The sequence below is a fragment of the Aquarana catesbeiana genome, linkage group LG11, assembly GCF_042186555.1.
Source record: "Aquarana catesbeiana isolate 2022-GZ linkage group LG11, ASM4218655v1, whole genome shotgun sequence".
Taxonomy (NCBI): Eukaryota; Metazoa; Chordata; class Amphibia; order Anura; family Ranidae; genus Aquarana; species Aquarana catesbeiana.
This window is the reverse complement of record NC_133334.1, coordinates 93,914,755-93,937,058: the sequence shown is the minus strand read 5'-3', so window position 1 is coordinate 93,937,058 and position 22,304 is coordinate 93,914,755. Positions and strand designations below refer to the sequence as shown.

Genomic DNA, 22,304 nt, shown 5'->3' with positions numbered 1-22,304 from the left:
TACCATTTATCCTGATGCTTTAAACAGTGCATCATTAGACATGTGATACCAGCACCAGTACCCTGGTCTCAGGTCTCAAGTATTTTTTAAGTTTGTTTAGGACCAGTTGGGACACTAACCTTGCCTTTTCCCATAGCACAACACCTTCCTTTCTCCAGCACTCAACAGTACCAGTCATCTGAGGCTGTCCGGACTCAAACCATGAGAACAAGATGGACTCCAGGGTGTAACCCAGTAGAGTCTGATAGGATAGCACCCAGATTGACCGTGATATCTGCACAATGTTCCATCCCTGCCATTAGGGATGAGAACAGTGTAAGTTAGATTTTGACAATCCTGAAACTGAGTCATTCACCAATCTATTACGACTCATTTGCAACCTGGATACTATCCCCACCTGCCTGTCCTTGCAAAGTGTAAATTGTCCCACTGAGAAAGAGTCGGTCACTTCTCCGAGGTCCTGGATGCTGGACAGAGCAAGTTGGCTTTCCTAACCCCTTCGCTGATATGTAGCACAAGACCTCCCAATGTGATCCTGAGTATCTCCAGTTCCATGGTGTTTTAAGGTACCCAGTGGCCCACCTCCAGGTCCAAAGGCAGTCTCCATTAAGCCTCTCTTTATCCTAAGTATGAGAAATAGTCTGAATACCCGGATTGAAAACCACCTGCCAAGGGGTACACTCGTTTCTTTATAGAGGCTGCACACCTTTTCCCTCCTTTATCAATTCGGTAATCATTCAATGTTATCCTTCACCCTACAAAATAAACTACCTACACTCTTCAGACAAGACTCACATGAATGACAGGGCATAGTGTAGCACTGGGGCGCTGGTCTTCCTGGCATGCAGGTCACAGACAACTAGTTAAGGTACACAAGGAGTCTAGGACAGGAAGGACACCTATGGGTATTAACTGAGGAGAATACAGCATGCCCACACATATAACCAAAGTGAGGGTCCTTGGAACAGCCAAGAGCTGGTAACACCCCACACAATCTTCCTGCACAACTGTTCTCCAGACTCACCCAAAACTATACAATACAAGGCCAGACCTATACACTCAACTTGTATGCCATCAGGCAGGCCCTCATACTACACATCTGAAGGTAAATCTAAAGGAAACTGAACAACAAAAACTGCATGTGTATCCAGCTCGAGGAACTGCTGCTACCAGACACAACTGGCCAACAGGCAAAGAAAAATCCCTTGCAGCACTGAGGCGCTGGGATCACTAAACAGTAGAGGGTACAATTCGAGCCGACCAGTGTGCCTTGAAACACCCAGATATTAGTGACAGATGTGCCACAGGCACATTAGACAATTGGTAACAAACAGCCATGTAGAAACAGACAAACAGGAAACTCTAGGAGCAAATAGCGTTGCATGGTGACACTGGGCAGAAAGCAGGCCTGAAATACACTTGGGGACACACAGACAGCTAAGGGACATTAACATACCTTAGCCTAACTTAGGCAATGAGCAGAGCTTGAACAGCTAGGCATGGCTGGGCATGTAACTAATTACAATAACAGCAGGGGGGGGGGGGTTAAGCAGTCTTAAACAAGTCTACACAAAAGTCAGCATAGCCACTGATTTTTGAGGATTGGATCCAGCAAAAAGAAAAAGATTTTTTGTATAAAGTTGTCTATAGAGGCTGTGATTTCATTTTGTTCTGAAAGCCATGAAACTCAATGATCTAATCTGAGGGATAAAACACCATTAAAATTTTAGTAATAAACATTCAATTTTTCCTCCTAGACACAAAATAAACCAATGGTTATATACCTGTAACAAGACATTAGCATATGAAACACAAACATACATTACATTACATACCATAAAGAAAGTCTTTCTTATTTGTTTTGGAACAGTGCACTTTTTTTAAAATACCAAAAATTGTTGAGCTCAACTTTAATTCCATGTGGATTTGGCTTTTTTTATGGTATACTATCAATTTCCCCAAAAAAATGTATTCACCATGGTGAGAAAAAAATTAGCAACGCGTAGAAAACCTTTTAGCGGTACCATTTATCTACAACTCATAATACCTCACCCAAAAGAACCTCTCGTAAAAACTGTCTCTCTGGAAAACAAACAAATTTTAGTAAATACACATTTCAATTTACTATTACAGATATTTATCTTGGCTTAGGTAATTTGCATGTCAATACAGTTTGCTTTGCAGCATCACTGACCTGGTCAGAAAGATAGGGGGGTCATTTGGGTGGGTTCTCAGCAGTTGAGACAGCAGACCTCAGAGATAGAAGACACAACATATATTCCATATTCCACACACACACACACACGCACACACACACACTCACACAATTAGCTAGGTTAAAGACGAACTCTAGACATCACACATATCAGCATGTTTTCTATAATGACCTGTACTTCTTCTTAAACCCATAACATCTGTTTTGTAAGGTTGTAATTCTTTCAGAGATCCATCCCATATCATTAGCCCCTTCTCAGACTGTATGGATGCATTCTCAGGATTTTGGAATGGGACCCATGACCTAAGTGGTCCATACTTCTTACACCTAGGCCACGTGGTGAAGCGTGCAGAGTACACTTCAAAATCACATCTTGTGGTCCTATATGGATTATGTTAAAAATGAAAAAAGGGATCTGACAGAGAGTAGAGTGTATGCTGGGGTCCAAAAAATAAGAGACCTGAAATCAAGAAAACACACAAAAAGGGGGGAAGGGACTCATTAATGAAACTAAGGTGCGTCCATGGTAGAAAAGTAGTAATAGGTCAAAGGTAACCTACCTAGGCGTAAAGGTGCAAATATATGCTGGTGGGTAATCTGGTAGGTTTGACAGACTGATGGAAGAACTGAAGACCAAGACTGCTGCAATATCAGGTTAGCCGAAGCAGAAATAGACATCAGGTATCAGGGAAAAAGAAGGCAAAACAAAAGCCCCAAATTAGTGCCAATCGTTCAGGAATGAATAAGTAAAAAGAGGGTGTACAGGGAATCAAATAAGGGGACTTCACTTACTTTGACAGCCGTCTTGGTGAGTATAAACCAAAGGGTCCTTGCCCTAACCTAGTCAGATACTAAATGAGCTGGGTTAGTTATAACCCAGCTAAAGCAACCATCAGCTGATTCCTGCCTGGATCAGCTGGATGGAGGTGTGTCTTGATCAGGTCCTGCCAATGGGCCCCCTGAGCATAGGCTGCTCCCCGCCTCCCCACCGCGCAGCACTGACAATGCTGAACGCATGCGTGCCAGCCAAGCTGGAACGCAATCGCAGACACACTCTAGACATCACACATATCAGCATGTTTTCTATAATGACCTGTACTTCTTCTTAAACCCATAACATCTGTTTTGTAAGGTTGTAATTCTTTCAGAGATCCATCCCATATCATTAGCCCCTTCTCAGACTGTATGGATGCATTCTCAGGATTTTGGAATGGGACCCATGACCTAAGTGGTCCATACTTCTTACACCTAGGCCACGTGGTGAAGCGTGCAGAGTACACTTCAAAATCACATCTTGTGGTCCTATATGGATTATGTTAAAAATGAAAAAAGGGATCTGACAGAGAGTAGAGTCCATAAATGTGCCGCATCCCAATAACATGAAAAAGAGAAGGAATTCCCATGAAGTGGGATTTTAAAGGCACTAACAGATAAATAATACAATGTAAAAGGCAATATGTATTTTTATTAACAAAAAGAGTTACAAATCAAGAGACAACAATCACATAATGCAAAATAGACAAGGATATGGATACAATAAAAAGACCGTCAATGAAGGTAAGTAGATCTCACTGAACCGACACATTTCAGAAATTCTTTCCTTCATCAGGGTTCATACAAAGAAAGTTACATCAAAGGGGTTACAGAATAAAAGACATGGTTAGTATTGAGTATCCCCACCCCTAAGGAGAACCGTAAGTAAAGATCACTTACTTATAATTCATTGACAATATGTAGGTATCCATATAATTAAAAAGCAGCTTCACGACTGGCTCCCCACAAGCATCCACTCAAAAGCCTAATTAGAACCCCCTGGGCTGTATGAAGGGATTGCCCGGGGGGGAGATGACCCAAATAAGCGCTACAAAACACCGCACCCTGATCCCAGGTGCAGTGCCTGTGTGTATGCTGGGGTCCAAAAAATAAGAGACCTGAAATCAAGAAAACACACAAAAAGGGGGGAAGGGACTCATTAATGAAACTAAGGTGCGTCCATGGTAGAAAAGTAGTAATAGGTCAAAGGTAACCTACCTAGGCGTAAAGGTGCAAATATATGCTGGTGGGTAATCTGGTAGGTATGACAGACTGATGGAAGAACTGAAGACCAAGACTGCTGCAATATCAGGTTAGCCGAAGCAGAAATAGACATCAGGTATCAGGGAAAAAGAAGGCAAAACAAAAGCCCCAAATTAGTGCCAATCGTTCAGGAATGAATAAGTAAAAAGAGGGTGTACAGGGAATCAAATAAGGGGACTTCACTTACTTTGACAGCCGTCTTGGTGAGTATAAACCAGAGGGTCCTTGTCCTAACCTAGTCAGATACTAAATGAGCTGGGTTAGTTATAACCCAGCTAAAGCAACCATCAGCAGGGAGCGGGGAGCAGCCTATGCTCAGGGGGCCCATTGGCAGGACCTGATCAAGACACACCTTCATCCAGCTGATCCAGGCCTGTTCCACACACACCCTGTTCACGGCCAGGCTTATCATTTAGAATCACTACGCTACAAGTCAGTCTACTGGGACCCTGCATATATCACTGCTATTTGACCAGATCAGGGCTACCCTGATCAGCGTGATTTTATGTCTTCGTATCCCAGCCTATAGTATCTTACTTGTTTTTCATTTGTCCCTTTTTGTGATCCCTTAAACTTGGGTGACTGGCCGAGACCTCTACCAACTTTATTACCATCACTATAATTCCATCTAGACATTTAGTGTGACACAGACTAGCGGCGTTCTATTACTTTGAACACCGCTGCTTCATTCCTGAAATTCTACACACACCCTGCTCTCGGCCAGGCTCATCATTTAGAATCATTACGTTACAAGTCAGTCTACTGGGACCCTGCATATATCACTGCCATTTGACCAGATCAGGGCAACCTTTATCAGCGTGATTTTATGTCTTTGAATCCCACAGTTTATTTTTATTATTATAGGGCCCTATATGTACCTTGTTATCAACCGCGGGCATATCACGCATTATTTCAGGTCACATTGCTCTATATTTCACCTGTATTATTCCGGCTTATTATAGAGAGCTTCATCCACTTCACCGGCATATTATAGAGAGTCTCATCATATTTATATATTTTGTTCACATATAGTTTCATTACATTCACTCTTCACATTTACTTTGCACGTTGTCTGAATATTTTTATCAATATATTTTCTCTTTTTTTAATGAGAAATATTTTTTACACATTTTTTCCTTTCACTTAATAGTAACCCCTTTTTTTGATACTTATCACCTTTCATATATACACGTTATGGAAGTACATTCATTATTATATACACGTTTATTGATAGGATTCACTATATATATATATATATATATATATATATATATATATATATATATATACACATATATATTTTTTGCCTACACATGTACATATACACATCTTTTTTCACATTCTTTGTCATCTATTTACATGTCACGGTTTTGAAAACATTTCTCAATCAGTTAACACACCAAATAGCCAGCAGATGCCAAGACCTCATTAAATTGGCTTCCAGCTGAGACTCAATGACCATCTAATTGGGCAATCATGTGATACTCCATTGAGCTATATAAGAGTTTGTCTTTTTAATATTTGTTAGCTATGAGTAAGCACTCAGTCCTGAGTGTGAAACGCGTCAGCTTACCTGTACTTTCTGCATGACAGTCTTGTTGTTTTGATGATCCCATTTTTTCAATAAAGTGAAGTTTTTTGACTACATCCAGTGTGCGGCATCCAAATCTTCTCCTCCATTCAAGCCTGCTTTGCCTAGCATTCAGCCAGCACCTGGAGCTCTTCTGCTCTGAAACTTCTACTTACACCTGGGTCAGTGTCAGCCTGAGCGGTGGAAACACTTTCTTTGCTTGTCTGCATCTAAGGATATATGCGCCGCCCATGGCTCAACTTGGCGGCGCCAACCTCAGCCACCTCAGCTCCCAGGACAGACCATCTCTGCAGTCCGTTCTGTTCATGGTGCTTGCTGTCGTTACCTGCTGGCATGTAAGTACATAGGGTTTATAGCCCTGGTTTGTCCTGTTGTACTTATTCTAACTTCGGGACTAACCTCCACGTCATGTATATGTTTTTTACAGATTTTATACATTATCCGCCCCTGAAGAAATGTTATATACACAGAAACGCGTCAGACTCTAGGGATGTAGCTCTGTGCCCCACTAGGCTCCCAAGACTTAGCTATGTGCCCTACTAAGATACTCATCTACCCATAGATATGTTATATTTTATACTTTTTTACTTCTCAGAACTGCTAACTGTCATGCATACCTACTGTTTCATATACAATTTTTATTAATGTATTGTTATGACATGCTGACTATACATAACTGCGAACACGACAGTACTATTTGTATTAATATGTCATTAATTACTCAATAATTTTCATTATGTATTACACCATTGTCATCAAATTAAATATTTATTTTGTATTCCAACAATAAAATTTGTTATACTTTTACCTACACGTGTCAACCACCTCATTTAAAGTCCCAAACTTCCTTTTTTTGCTCTATTGAACCCAGGATGGAGGCACATCTTTTGAAGTGCCTCATTTAAAGTCCCAATCCCCCATTATACTGCACATGACAAAATGGGGTCATTGTTGTTCTTGAACCCTAAACAATGTCTGCTGGTACTATATACTTATCCCAATTTAGATATGTTCATATGTATTACCTACATGGTCTGAAGATAATATTTGAGTCTGATTTCAGCAGCAGTCAGTTTTATTACATTTTGAAAAAGCAACATTGACATCTATGCATTCTTTTCACATTCCTAATAAATGATTTTCCTATGATTTAAATGCAATCTAATTTATTCATCGTTATGTTTTATCACATTGAATGTAAAACTTTCACAATTACAGTTACTTCAAATCTCAATATGTAACATAACATGGACACAATACATCTGAAATATCCAAACGTTATGGTTTAGAAACGAAAAAAGAAAATGTGAAAAGAAAGAAAAATGTGGTTGAAACTAAAAGTTCATTGCATACATTTAAAAATCTTCCACCACCTGCCTGCCACTAGTGACAGTGAACCGATTGCCTAAGAAAAGGCTGGGCAGTTGGAAAATGGGATCCTTAACAAAGCAGCTAATTATCTTTGCTGTCAATTTCCAGAACATCGGCTACAGTTTGTGGCCATACCTTTTTCTTACCTAAAGTTGCAAGGATTTTGTAATTGTAGCTTCATTTTGAGAGAAATTGGGCACAGCCATAGCGCAAATAACTATAACTACTAACTTTAAACATCTAGTCTATGCATAGACTTAAGGCTGATAAGAAATCAAATCGGAATGAATATTGATTCTTTTTGGAACATTTCAAGTTTCATGTTCTGTGCTTGCACAATTTTACATGTTTATATACTGTAGTTTGTTTTGATTAATTAGTAATCTAAAATCTGAAACTATTCATATTTTACTATGTATGTAGTGTAAATGCTCACCTAATCACAGATCACTAGCTGTTACCAATTTATAGTGAGGCAATGGTAAGGTTTTGTTAATTTCAGGATCACATGGAGATAATGTTACATAAAAAGTAGTCTAAAGGCTTTGGAGTAAGGCGTATCTGCAACCATGTGAAGGGGTTTGCTGAAGAATGCATTACACACACTGAAGGCGCACACAGTAGACTATGCTTGAATGATGCAGTATAGTAAAACAGCCGAACTTTAAAACCAACCTAAGACCTTTCAAGAAAGTAGCTTAAAGAATAGGAAATGTATAAAAAGTGACAAGCAGCATGAATTTTGTAATAATTTACATTTCTAATATGTATTATTGCACATCAGAGTGTTGCAGCCACATTTTTCAATGTATTCATATTTGTAGTTAATTGTTTTTCCATCAGGACACTTTAGTTTCACTGTTCTGATATTTGACTTCTGTATACCACAACACACACATGGCTTGTCTTTGCCTGAAGATAACATGGGATCTCTGCAAAGAAAGAAGTTGCTCAATAAAAATAAAGTTGCAGATACGTGCCAACAATCTGAAAAAGTTCAATGAAGCCTAAAGCACAGCTCCAGTCTCTGAAGTGAAAATTAAAAGTCAGCAGCTAAAAAAAAAAAAAAACTGTAGCTGCTGACTATTAATAAACAGCTACTCACCTGTCCTACGATCCAGCGCTGTGCTCACCCCAGTTGTGTTCTCCCCGTGTCCTCCCTCGCTGACACTGGCATCTTCACTATGGGCCCCTGGCTGTAACAGCTTGCTGCTTCACAACCAGATGCCCACTGCGCATGTGAGAGTGGCAACCCGCTCTGTGACTGGTTCCAAAGTCTTCTGGGATCTGTCATGTGTCCCAGAAGACTTCAGGACGGAAGGGGAAAGGAGAACTTCCTCTTCTGATCGCCTAAGGCAATCGAAGTGGAAGTGGGAGTGGGTATCTGTCAAAATCGGGTACATATCCTCCCATTCAAGTTGAATGACACTGGCAATTATTTAACCTGGAAGATTGAGGGTATCCTGTAAAAGAGAAAAGGGACTGCTGGGGACAACACCAGACAGGAGCTGAGTATTGCATCCAGAGCTGCTTTTTTTATTTGCAACACTAGCTTGGGTTCCTTTTATGCCCAGAGCTGGGCTAGTTTAACTCCAGGCAAAACGAATACACAGATAAAATTACAAACCTATATATGTGTATTTTATCTAATCAGTAGGTGATTGATATACCACCTAGTGGAGTTCCTAGCATATCTGACACCAGGGCAGATCATTTGTTAACACCCCCCCTCCCCTAGGCAAAAATATAGCCATTTGTACTAATTATAAAAGTAATCATGTATGCCGGGGGAGGGAGTGGATTTGGCCAGTGGAGGGAGGACAGAAGCAGAAACTTTGTGCAGGGAGAGTGAACTTAGCATATGAATCTGTTTGACAAGAAGTAGCTCAGGGATGCTATCTCCTGCATAGTTACCAACATTTAAAAATAGTTAGGGGAACGACACCTTGAGGGATTGGGCATGGCTTATAAAGTGAGTGACACTTCACAACGTATGCCTTGTAGTGTGTGCCCTTTACTAAGGGACCTTGCGGTATACTAAAAAGAAAGTGGTAAAACAATAAGCCCCAACATTGGTTTTAGTGGCAATAATAATCACCAGTATTGGTGTTGAGGAGAAGTGAGGAGACGTGCATGGTACGGGGGGGTTCTCTGCTGGATGTGGTGCCAGAATTAGAATCAGGCACAGTGATACCCATCCACTACCTTGATTTCTATGGAGCCATTCCATTATAGCAGCCACCATGCAGAAGTCCACATTAAAGCTTATTCTTTATTTGTATTTTTACAATAAAATTTTACTTGAAATACATCACCACTATTTATCTCTACTCTCCTAAACTATTGAACTCTCTCTATTATTTTGTACATGCAATCTCTATATTGGGGGAACTAAACTTCCATCTTACTTTCTAAATGTGTTTTTTTTTTACAATAACTATAGGATTTGCACTAAGCTTCTCTATATATTGACTAGTTGTATATGTATATCTGAAAAACATTTTAAAAGATTATTGCCTTCCTTAAAATTATTTTAAAATTATTTTAAAGTATATATATATTTTTTTTATTATTTTTTTTTTAATAACAAACACGCTAGAATAGAATTGCACAGAACAACCCTGACTCTCCTCTTCTGGGGTCCCTCGCCTGCACTGCACGTCTGCCTGTTCTCAGTGTGCCACCAAAGGAAGCCGATTCCTAAAGTGGTGTACCTTTGGGCTTGATCCTGAACCACACTGCCTGTATCCATAGACACAGACAGCGTGGCTTAGCCCTGTCCCGCAGTCAATGGCTCCTGCTGGCTTAACAAAGCCTGTGAGAGCAGGGAGAGCCACTACAGATGGGCGCAGTGATGGACTGAGTGAGAGCTCAGGTAAGTATAAGGGGGCATGAGGGGGCAATACTAATATCTAAACATTTTTTACCTTAAAGTGGTAGTAAACTTTGCCTTTTAACTTGTACCTATAGGTGAGCCTATAAGGCTTACCTGTAGCAGGGCTTTTTTTCTCAGAAAATAGGTGCAGGAACCCACCCTCCCCAGTCAACTCCCCGCCCCCAGCCCCACCCACTCCCGCCCACAATCCCACCCCTACTGCCCCCAATATCGCCATTCCTTGCTTGGGGAAGAGAAGTAATATAATGCCAAATAATGGGTGTGTTCAAGGCTCAGAACTGCATTTCACACACAATTCGAAGTTCAGGAAAGTGTAACACACAGAGCTGTGCAGTGGAGGAGTGTGTATCACTAAGTGATCATAAAAAATATTAGCATCTACATTCATAGCTCAACTCCCACCCCCTCCAGTCAGGGAGGTCCCCCTCCACATGTCACCCTCTCTCACCTTCCCTCCCCATCTGAAGCTCACTGTCTCCCACGGTAGGTACAGTGAATGTCTCAGAAACATGCGGTGCTTCAGAGGTATTCACACCTAAAGCAGTCGTTGACGTCACCAGCACATGTGCACCACGCTCTGAATTGACAATGGCTGCCTGGGGGCTCAAATTCTGTTTTTAATACAGGAGTTTACTACTGCTTTAGGCAATGCATTAAAGGGGTTGTAAAGGTTTTTTTTTTTTAAATAACAAACATGTCATATATACCTTGCACAAAGGGGCCCTCGATCCTCCTCTTCTGGGGTCCCCCAGCAGTACTCCTGGCTCCTCCTCTACTCGAGTGCCCCCATGGAGACCCACATTCCATGGGGGCACTCGTGCAGGCATGCTCCTGAGTCCTGCTGCTGCGTCCATTGACACAGACAGCAGGACTCGGCCCCGTCCCGCGTCACTGGCTTTGATTGACAGCAGTGGGAGCCAATGCTCTTGCTGCTATCAACTCAGCCAATGAGGGCCGAGCAGCTGGAGCTTCTCTGCTCGTCCCTGTAAAGATCGGGTTCAGGTAAGTAAAAGGGGGGCGCTGGGGGGCTGCTGCACTACAAAAGGTTTTTTATTACCTTAATGCATAGAATGCCTTAAGGTTACCCTCCCCTCAAACTTGTTCCCTCTACACCCCCCTCCCCCAATTCTCCAACCTCCCAGACCCTATCCCTATGTCCAGTCACAACTCTTACAGCCTAACTTATCACGCTTTTTGGTATCTCGTTAAAACGGTCCTTGGTGCTGTATATGGTAAATACCCCGACTATGGCACCTACCCTGCCGAGCAGCCATAAACCACTTATCAAAATCATCTCGCTTAACACAAAAGCACTCAATATTCCAGAAAAGCGCTCCCATCTCCTCCTCTCCATGCAACAAAATAAAGCAGATATAATATTTCTGCAGGAAACGCACTTCCGCACCGATGCTACGCCTAGGCTAACATACCGATATTATCCTACTGTGTACCACGCAACCAACCGAACGTCCAAATAAAAAAGGGCTCTCCATGCTCCTAGCAAAACATTGCCCTTTCCAACTCGCTGACACACACTCTGATGAGGAAGGTAGGTTCCACTTTCTGAAAGGCACCCCGATTCTAGGGGGCAACATTAATGTCCCTCTAAGCCCCCTCCGAGACACCTCCAACGGTGCGTCCTCCCTCCCTTACAAAGCCCTGCGCTCCATTAAATCACAGCTACGCAATCTCCTACTTCACGACTCCTAGAGGACATTAAACCCCAATGGTAGGGACTTTTTTTTTCTCAAACCCACACCAACAATATTTGAGAATCTATTTATCTCCCAGAAAGACTTACACCTTCTTCATAAAACATCCATTGACCTCATGTTCCTTTCAAACCATCACCCAATCTCAATGGCCATATCATTCCCAGAGGTTCACACACACCCTCCGACTTGGAAGTTAGACCCCTCTCTGCTCACTGATCCCTCAATCGCAGCTGAGGTTAAAGTATACATTAAACAGTACTTTGCAGAAAACAACCCTACAGAGACCTACCCTGTAATCACATGGGAGGCCCATAAATGCGTCATTAGAGGCATTCTCATTGCAGCCACAGCCAAACATAAACGTGAAAGACAAACACAGCTTTTAGAATTAACTACTCAAATTCAGCAGCTGGAGTGCGCCCATTAACAGACACAAGCATTAGACCCCTTCCAAAATCTTTAACAGACCAGAAATTAACTTCTAGAAATACTAGGCAAAGAATTAAAACGCAAATACATCCTGTCTCAGAAATCGTTCTACGAATACAGTAACAAAGCAGGAAAACTACTAGCCAGGGCCCTTCAAGCCAAGAGAGCTGCCATCGACTATACATTCTATGACAAGCTCATCAGAACGTAAACTGAATTCCAACCCTGACATTGCTAAGCACGAGTACTATATGCATCTGTACAACCTTCCCCCAGCGGATGCATCCACGCCAATATATCGAGGAAACAGTTCATCACTGACTTCATGAACCAATACAGACCATCACCAATCTCAAACACCATGGCAATGTATTTAGAATGCCCATTATCTGAAAAAGAAGCCAAGCTAGCAATCAAACAGATGAAACCGGGCAAGAGTCCGGGACCGGATGGGCTAACAGTGGGATATTACAAAATCTACATAGAACTCCTTATCCCCTCCTTTCTCTCTGCCTTTAACTCCTTTGCATCTCAACCAGCATCCCCTCGAGATTTATTAACAGCACATATCACAGTTATCCCAAAACCAGGGAAGGACCCCACCTTGGTCACCAACTATAGAACGATCTCATTAATAAACGTGGACCTGAAATGGTTTTCCAACATCTTAGCCAACCGATTACTTCCCTTGCTTCCTCATCTCTCTTGACCAAGTGGGTTTTGTACCAGGTAGAGGCAAGGGATAACACACTCAAAGTGATCAACATTCATCATTGGCTCACAACTAACCACCACCCAGGGTTTCTCCTTTCCCTCGACGCAGAGAAGGCATTCGATAGAGTGGCTTGGGACTATATGATGGAAGCTTTAAAGGCCATTGGTCTCCCTCATCGCATGCTAAACCTTATACTTACACTCTATTCCAATACCACAGAAAAAGTTTGTGTAAACGGCCACTTGTCGAATGCCCTCTCAATATTGAATGGAACCCATGCCCCTTGATCTTTGTCCTTACTCTTGAACCACTACTCCGATGCCTCAGAGCAAACCCCGATATCAAAGAAAATGAAATAACTCACCACACCTACAAACTAGTCGCATTTGCAGATGATATCCTTCTCTTTCTCACTGAACCACTTACAATGATCCCAAACTTACTCAAAGAATTCCAAACTTTCAATTTTTTAACCAACCTAAAAATACATTTTACGAAATCCCACACCCTCAATGTCACACTACCTATGAACACATGTGGACAATGGAAATCTAATTTCCTGTTTAAATGGGAAAAACACATGATTACGTACCTTGACATCCAGCTACTCTTCTCCCTCGCAGACCTATACTTCAAAAACTACCTACCGCTACTGCAAACCATAAAGCGCAATTTGAAGTCATGGTCCACTGGTCTCTTCTCTTGGTTTGGCAGGGCTGCAATTATAAAAATGAACATTCTACCTAGAATATTATACTTCCTACAAACCATTCCCATAAAACTTCCTCCTACCTTTTTCTCAACGTACCGGAAGTCCTCTACGGACTTCATATGGGGCGACGCACGGCCAAGACCGAGTTACTCTAGACTCACCATTCCCAAACTCAAAGGCGGCATAGGTCTCCCAGACCTCCAAAAATACCATAAAGCATGTCACTTAGCCAGGATAATTGAGTGGAACATCCACTCAAAGGTAAAGGCATGGGTTCAGCTAGAACACGCTATGTCCCCTTTTCCTTTATGTTGACTCCCCTGGATAGCATCCGGACACACCCCTTCGTCTTGCAAAGCCCACCCACTAATTCACCCAACATTAACCACCTTCCAGGAAGACTGCCATAAGCACAAACTATCTTCAACACCCGGCCCCATGAACCCACTCCGAAAAAACCCAGATTTCCCTCCAAGAGCCTCCACTTCCTTTCTCACAGACTCGTGGCCCTACTCTACAATCTGAGCAGAACAATTCTATGAGAGAGGCCGCCTTCTCACACAATCTCAACTAGCCTCCCAGATGACAAATCATACATTCCCATTTTGGTTACATGTGTAGTTTCAACACTTCCTCGAAAATCCTAACCCTAAACCTGACTGGTCCAGACAGAAGACAGAAGACCCCTTTTGAATCACTGTTCCTGAAACAGAACCCCCAAATTACTTAATTTCTGACACATATGCCCTAATATTTGGGGAAATCGACCCCAAATCTAACCTGGCCAGTCGCAAATGGGAGCAAGAACTCTGATCAGATCAAGAGTGGGGGAATATCTATACATGTATCCACAAGGGATCTGTAAATGTGTATGCCAAGAGAACGCTTTCAAAATATTTTGGAGATAGTACAGGACCCCCCCATAGATTTCATGCAATATTCCCATCAGTCTCCGCACAATGCTGGAGATGTGAGGGGGAGCTGGGATCATTTCTACACATCTGGTGGACCACTGACTATTAGGGCTGCTGAAATTAATCGCAGCATCGATGCATCGCGATTCGGGTGTCCCCGATGCGGCATCGATGCATGCGACCCGAAAAATCGATGTCTGGCCCCGCCCCCTCCCGGGAGAGCGCTCCGTGCATAAAGCTGTTTTTAGTGTGTGTATATTCCGGTCATGTGATTCTCAGCCGCGCCTCCCTCCTCTCAGTCTCTCCTGGTGTCAGCTCCGCCCACTGACTGGAGTTATCAGGTCAGAAGAGAGGCGGGCGGGGCTGACGTCAGGAGAGACGTGAGAGGAGGGAGGCGCGGCTGAGAGCCACATGACCGGAATACACACACACTAATAACAACTTTATGCACGGAGCGCTCTCCCGGGAGAATTCACTGCTGACCTGAGATGTGACAACCGGCGGAACACCGGCCGCACGAATGGAGATCGGGGGGAGATGGTGAGCAGGCAGATCGCCCTGCTCATTACAGGCTGCCACCGGCAGAGCAGCATGTAAGTACAGAGGGGGAGGGGGAGGGGGGTGCGCTGTGACACAAGTCCATATCATAGAATTGTCTTCTATGTGCATTCATCACACCACAACTCTGCATTATTGTCCACAGTCTGTGACCATCTCCTGTGCCATGTCCCATTGTCTGACCATCTCCTGTGCCATGTCTGCAGTCTGTGACCATCTCCTGTGCCATGTCCCAGTGTCTGACCATCTCCTGTGCCATGTCCCAGTGTCTGACCATCTCCTGTGCCATGTCCCAGTGTCTGACCATCTCCTGTGCCATGTCCCAGTGTCTGACCATCTCCTGTGCCATGTCCCAGTGTCTGACCATCTCCTGTGCCATGTCCCAGTGTCTGACCATCTCCTGTGCCATGTCCCAGTGTCTGACCATCTCCTGTGCCATGTCCCAGTGTCTGACCATCTCCTGTGCCATGTCCCAGTGTCTGACCATCTCCTGTGCCATGTCCCAGTGTCTGACCATCTCCTGTGCCATGTCCCAGTGTCTGACCATCTCCTGTGCCATGTCCGCAGTCTGTGACCATCTCCTGTGCCATGTCCGCAGTGTCTGACCATCTCCTGTGCCATGTCCCCAGTGTCTGACCATCTCCTGTGCCATGTCCCCAGTGTCTGACCATCTCCTGTGCCATGTCCCCAGTGTCTGACCATCTCCTGTGCCATGTCCGCAGTCTGTGACCATCTCCTGTGCCATGTCCGCAGTGTCTTACCATCTCCTGTGCCATGTCCGCAGTCTGTGACCATCTCCTGTGCCATGTCCCAGTGTCTGACCATCTCCTGTGCCATGTCTGCAGTCTGTGACCATCTCCTGTGCCATGTCCCAGTGTCTGACCATCTCCTGTGCCATGTCCCAGTGTCTGACAATCTCCTGTGCCATGTCCCAGTGTCTGACCATCTCCTGTGCCATGTCCCAGTGTCTGACCATCTCCTGTGCCATGTCCCAGTGTCTGACCATCTCCTGTGCCATGTCCGCAGTCTGTGACCATCTCCTGTGCCATGTCCGCAGTGTCTGACCATCTCCTGTGCCATGTCCGCAGTGTCTGACCATCTCCTGTGCCATGTCCGCAGTGTCTGACCATCTCCTGTGCCATGTCCCCAGTGTCTGACCATCTCCTGTGCCATGTCCCCAGTGTCTGACCATCTCCTGTGCCATGTCCCCAGTGTCTGACCATCTCCTGTGCCATGTCCCCAGTGTCTGACCATCTCCTGTGCCATGTCCCCAGTGTCTGACCTTCTCCTGTGCCATGTCCCCAGTGTCTGACCATCTCCTGTGCCATGTCCACAGTCTGTGACCATCTCCTGTGCCATGTCCTCAGTCTCTGACCATCTCCTGTGCCATGTCCGCAGTCTTTGACCATCTCCTGTGCCATGTCCGCAGTCTGTGACCATCTCCTGTGCCATGTCTGCAGTCTGTGACCATCTCCTGTGCCATGTCCGCAGTCTCTGACCATCTCCTGTAGCATGTCCGCAGTCTCTGACCATCTCCTGTAGCATGTCCGCAGTCTCTGACCATCTCCTGTAGCATGTCCACAGTCTCTGATCATCTCCTGTAGCATGTCCGCAGTCTCTGATCATCTCCTGTAGCATGTCCGCAGTCTCTGATCATCTCCTGTAGCATGTCCGCAGGCTCTGACCATCTCCTTTAGTATTTTGGAAGAGAGCCTGGAGCTCCTCTGCTGTCTCTTTTTTTCTTAAGAACAGATAGAATAAAAAAAATGGAGTTCTCCTGACTACTTTAATTTTTTTTGATGAAAACCATGAGCACCTGCGGACTTGCGCTGTAATCGTGATGCATCGCGGAATCGAATCGAATCGTTGACTTGATAATCGTAATCGAATCGAATCGTGAGGCCAGTGAAGATGCGCACCCCTACTGACTATAGCCGACTGGTTCAAGTGCATATAAAAAACTGCAGAAATGGAGGACCTCATTCACCAAGCGAAAGACACCCCCTCCAAATTTGGGAAAATATGGTTTTGCTGGCTACACTTCGTCACAACCGATGAATACAAGCAACTCATGAATTGACACACCCTCAAAGAGTTGTGGCGGGAGAGGAGGGTTAAATTCTTGACCCACCCTCCCCATTTTCCCCACCCTCATGATACGAGACCTCAGATTGCCCTCCCCCACCCGTCCCTAAAATATTCCTAGCCACTCCCTCTGGCCCCACCAGTGCCAGCAGTGAGTGCCCACCAGTGCTAGCAAACAGTGCCCACCAGTGCCAGCAATCAGTACCCATTAGTGATGCCAGTAAGTGCTGGCTATCACTGCTGCCCATCACTTCTGCCTATCAATACCAATCACTGCTGCCCATCAATGCCACCCATCAATGCCCATCAGTCCCGCCCAGCAGTGAACATCAGTGCCGCATATCTGTGCCCACCAATGCCACCCATCAGTGCCCACCAGTGCTGCCTATCTGTGCTTATCAGTGCCACATATCAGTGCCCATAAGTGCGGCATATTCGTGCCTCCTCATTAGTGCCACCTAATTAGTTCCCATAAGTGCTGCCTCATCAGTGCAGCCTATCAGTGCCCATCAGTGCCGCCTTATCAGTGCCCATCAGTGAGAAAAATTACTTATTTACAAATTTTACTGACAGAAACTAAGAAAAACTTTTTATTTTTTCAAAATTTTGATTTTTTTTTTTTTTTTTAGGAAAACATAAAAAACCCAGAAGTGATTAAATTCCACCAAAAGAAAGCTCCATTTGTGTGAAGAAAATGATAAAAATTTCACATGGTTACAGTGTTGCATGACCGCGCAATTGTCATTCAAAGTGTGATAGTGCTGAAAGCTGAAAAATGGCCTGGGCAGGAATGAAAGTGCCCTGTATTGAGGCCTCTCAGTGGCATGAGCGATAACATGGTAGCACAGGACTGAGTGGTACCAGGGCATGAGAGGATCTCCATGGGACAACGCTGGATCTGGCAAATGGGTGAGTATCTGAAATGAAAAAAGCTGCAGTGTCTGCATCCCTTTAAGGTGATTAACCCATGGGAGTTTCTCATAAAAATTTTCATTTCTATTTCAAGGGTGCCTAAAATCTGACTTGTAGCAAACTTCTAGGAAAATGAATGCATCAATTACACAAGGAGAGAATTACATTTTTGGAGGCTTAGTGTAGACCAGCTGTGTACACAACGCCTCCAGGTTTGCCATATTGCATTGAATTTTACAGAAAATTACAGTGCTGCAGATTAAAAAGGAAAGGTAATTTTTAATAACATTGAAATCCAACATCTCTTATGTAGCAATTGTATATGCTATATAAGTTTTTATTTACTATATTTTTTTCATGAAAGTGGAATAACCCTTTAAAATATTAAACTCGCGTACCTAAATTAAAGTGCAGACACTTTCATTTTGGTATACCCCTCAATAGTCACAAAGGATATTAATCCACATTGTGTGTACCAATGTAAGCAGACAATATAAGTTCACAGTGTGGCTAGTATGTAATAATTTATAATACTCACGGATTTGTAATGCAAACACCATCACAATATGGAACATTCTCTTGAAGCTGACAGCCATATTTGCTCAGCATTGTGATGTTATTCACTGCTCTGCAGGACTTGGGAGCTAAAACAAAATATATTTAATATTCAACTTGTTTTGTATTCATGTACTTATGGGGCATATATAAACAACAGTATATCCAACAATCCAGTGGCATAACTAGAACCTTCAGGGCCCCGGTGCAAGAAATCATGAAGGGCCCCCCTGACCCTCAGCCCTTCCCTCCGAGCCGATGGCGTAAATGCCAAGGCCCGGTCGCAAGTGTGACGTTTGTGACCCTGGTAGTTCTGCCACTGGCGTCTGATTTTTTTTTTTTATTGTTATTGTATTTTTCTACCATTTATTTATTTATTGTTTTACAATATTATTTTTAAAAAATATTTTATTTTTTTTTTTAAGAGTTGGGGGGCTTTGGTGAGATATCAAGGGTCTAAGCAGACCTCTGATGTTTCACCTTTGAGATCGAGAAAGGAGATTGAGAACACAGCCTCAGCTGCACAGAATGAATGGACAGGAATAGCTCTGTATAGAGCTGCCCCTTTATTCGCAAACCGAAGCATAGTAAATACAGTTTACTATGTTTCAGCTATGAATGGATTGAGTCCGTGATCGGTATGGATCACTGACTTTCCATGCAGATACCCTACAGCAGCTGGCAGGAGAGGGGAGGGGGGAACTCTGCTGAGCTGTGGGGACAAGGGGAGGGGCCAGGAGAGAGCACGGAGGGCCAGGAAAAAGTACAAGGGGGCTGGAGAGCACACAGGGGGGCAGCAGAAAGAAGCTGCATAGGAGGCGTGGTGGGTGCGGCTGCATATAGAGAAACTGATCTTTCCATTTCCCCCACTTCTCATCTCCTTTCAGCAGCTGCAGGAGGAAAATGGAGAGATTAGTTTCTCTGTATCAGTGTTTCTCAACATTTTACCAGTCAAGGCGCAACATATTGCCTCTTCACTGCCTGTCAAATGCCTCTGAAAAGCAATCGCTTTTCAGAGGAATGGTATTTTCTTGTTGGTATTATGAACCCAACCTAAAAAAAATCTGTTCTGTTCATAAAAAAAGGGGGTCAGGATTACAAGTAATGTGTATACATACACGCATTTAAACACACACGTACGCAAATACACACACATATACATATAAATACATACACACATACAAACATACACACATGCAAACACATAAACGCACACACATGAGCAAACACACAAACACACACATGTAAACATATACACATGCACACAAATAAACGCACACACACACATGCAGACACACACATGCACACACCCAAACATGCAGACACACACATATAAACACATACACATGCATACAAACCTATATAGATCGCCTTTTTAAAAATCTGCAGCTGCGGCACTATACCTTCACTCTCCATGCCTGGTACTGCACTGTAGGGGGAGGCAGAGAGCACAGCACACACTGTGCTAGACACGTCTCACTTGCTTTCACTTTCAGAGTAATTACAGCGTGACCGAGCTCCTGCACTGCCGATTTACGCATCGGCTGAGGATCAGGGAGCTCGGTCCAGGGAGCTCGGTCCCATATGCAGCCACCGCTGGGGGAGAGGGAGGCACACAGGCCCCCTGCAGCATGGGGCCCAGTCGCAATGGCGACTTTTGCGACCCCTATACTTCCACCCCTGCAACAATCATCAAACATTCAGTGCATGTGAATCTTCTAGATCAGTGTTTCTCACTTCCAGTCCTCAAGGCACACCAACATGTCATGTTTTCAGGGTTTCCATTATTTTGCACAGGTGATTTGATCAGTTTCTCTGCCTTGGTAATTATCACAGCCGTTTCATCTAAAGGAAATCCTGAAAACATGACCTGTTGGTGAACCTTGAGGACTGGAATTGAGAAACACATTTCTAGGTCCACGTGTTTTAAGTGGCAGTTGCTGATTTACCACCAGTAAATGTTTGGTGAAAATCACGATTGCTGCTTTTTAAATGGACCCCTAAGGGGTCTATTTATAAATGTTTTCATGCAAGATTTCCATATCTTTCACCTAAAAGTCACGCATTTTCTTAATTGGGTTCCATTGGGTACCAATTCTTTTGTAATTCTTTGTTATGCTGTGTACACACGGGCGGACTTTCTGACCGGACTGGTCCGACAGAACAAATCCGTCGGACAATCCGATCGTGTGTGGGCTTCATCGTACCTTCAGCAGACTTTTTCTGTTGAAGATCAGACGGACTTTAGATTTATAACATGTTTCAAATCTTTCCGACGGACTTGAGTCCCATCAAAAAATCTGTTCGTTTGTATGCTAGTCCAACGGACAAAAAACGATGCAAGGGCAGCTATTGGCTACTGGCTATGAACTTCCTTATTCTAGTCCGGTCGTACGTCATCATGTTAAATGACCAGACTTTCGAACGGACTTCAGGACTTTCGAAAAGACTTTGGTCCATTCATGTGTGCAAGTCTGGTAGTTCGCAAGTCCGTCGTAACTCAGTCGAAATCCGTCGGACGTTTGATGCTCAAAAGTCTGCCCGTGTGTACACGGCATAAGTCTTTTAACTTACACTTATCTGCCACCTTGCAAAGCTAGAAAAATGCTTCTTGATTCAGTTTACAGGTTACATCGGGAACCTTATGATGATAATAATAGCAATTAAGTTTCTATTGACCAGGCTGGGGGCAGAAGGTTAACACAGGAAGTTGCATTGCTGAGCCAGAAAATATGGGAGGCACCTGGCTGGCTAAGCAGGGAGGCAGAGGCGTGTGAGTCTTTGAAAGATAAACAGTAAGCCCCCATTCACACTTGAGCATTTTTCTGCATGTTTCCCTTCACCTGATTATATTCTACATGTATAATCCAATTCTTTCTAACTGTCTGTGTTCACACGTGTACGCTCAGTCACTCTACATTCAAAAAAGGAAATAAGCTTTTTTGTTTGCATACTGCCATTTTTACCCCGTGGACTTCAGAGAGTGTCTGCTAACAAGCAATACACATGTCTTTGCGTGTTTTTATGCCTGAAATATTCCTCTCCTCCTATAGAACTGCTATCCAGCCCAGGAAACAAACACCTGATGCTTGGTACATGCAAATACATATGCAAAGCATCTGGGAAAAAAAACATTTCAAAATCACTAGAAATATGCTCTGCTCAGGTGCAAATACAGGTCAAGTGTTTATGTATCTAATTTGTATGTTTTGCTCTTTGTTTTAAATACATCCTGTCACCATAATAATGTTTCAGAGAAGAGGTCTTCCTGTAAAAGAAGCATGCACATGCTTACCTTTTCTGCCTCTCTCACTGCTGAACGCTGCTAAGAAATGGTCTCTCAAAGTCTGCTAGGAAACTGACTTATCCAGGAGTGTCAATCTCATGAGTCCCCTGCAGTGCTCACTAGTGCCTCCTGCAGTGATGTGGAGGCCAGCACAAGGGACCTTTGAGAGTTGTAGGGTTTCCCAGCAGATTTTGAGAGACCATTTCTCAGCAGCGGAGCAGCATTCAGCACTATGGGCAGCAGGAAAAACAAGTATTTATGCTCTCTTTTCCAA

General features: G+C 43.6%; 1 long non-coding RNA gene across 1 annotated transcript; it reads right to left on the bottom strand.

Annotated features, from left to right (window-relative positions):
- Positions 1-6,968: 6,968 nt before the first annotated feature.
- LOC141112981 (uncharacterized) lies at positions 6,969-22,117 on the bottom strand. The gene is made up of 3 exons (XR_012236684.1): positions 22,040-22,117; positions 18,728-18,833; positions 6,969-8,185 (listed from the first exon to the last, which is right to left on the bottom strand). It is a non-coding gene; the product is annotated as an uncharacterized lncRNA (long non-coding RNA).
- Between the last annotated feature and the right edge of the window lie 187 nt (positions 22,118-22,304).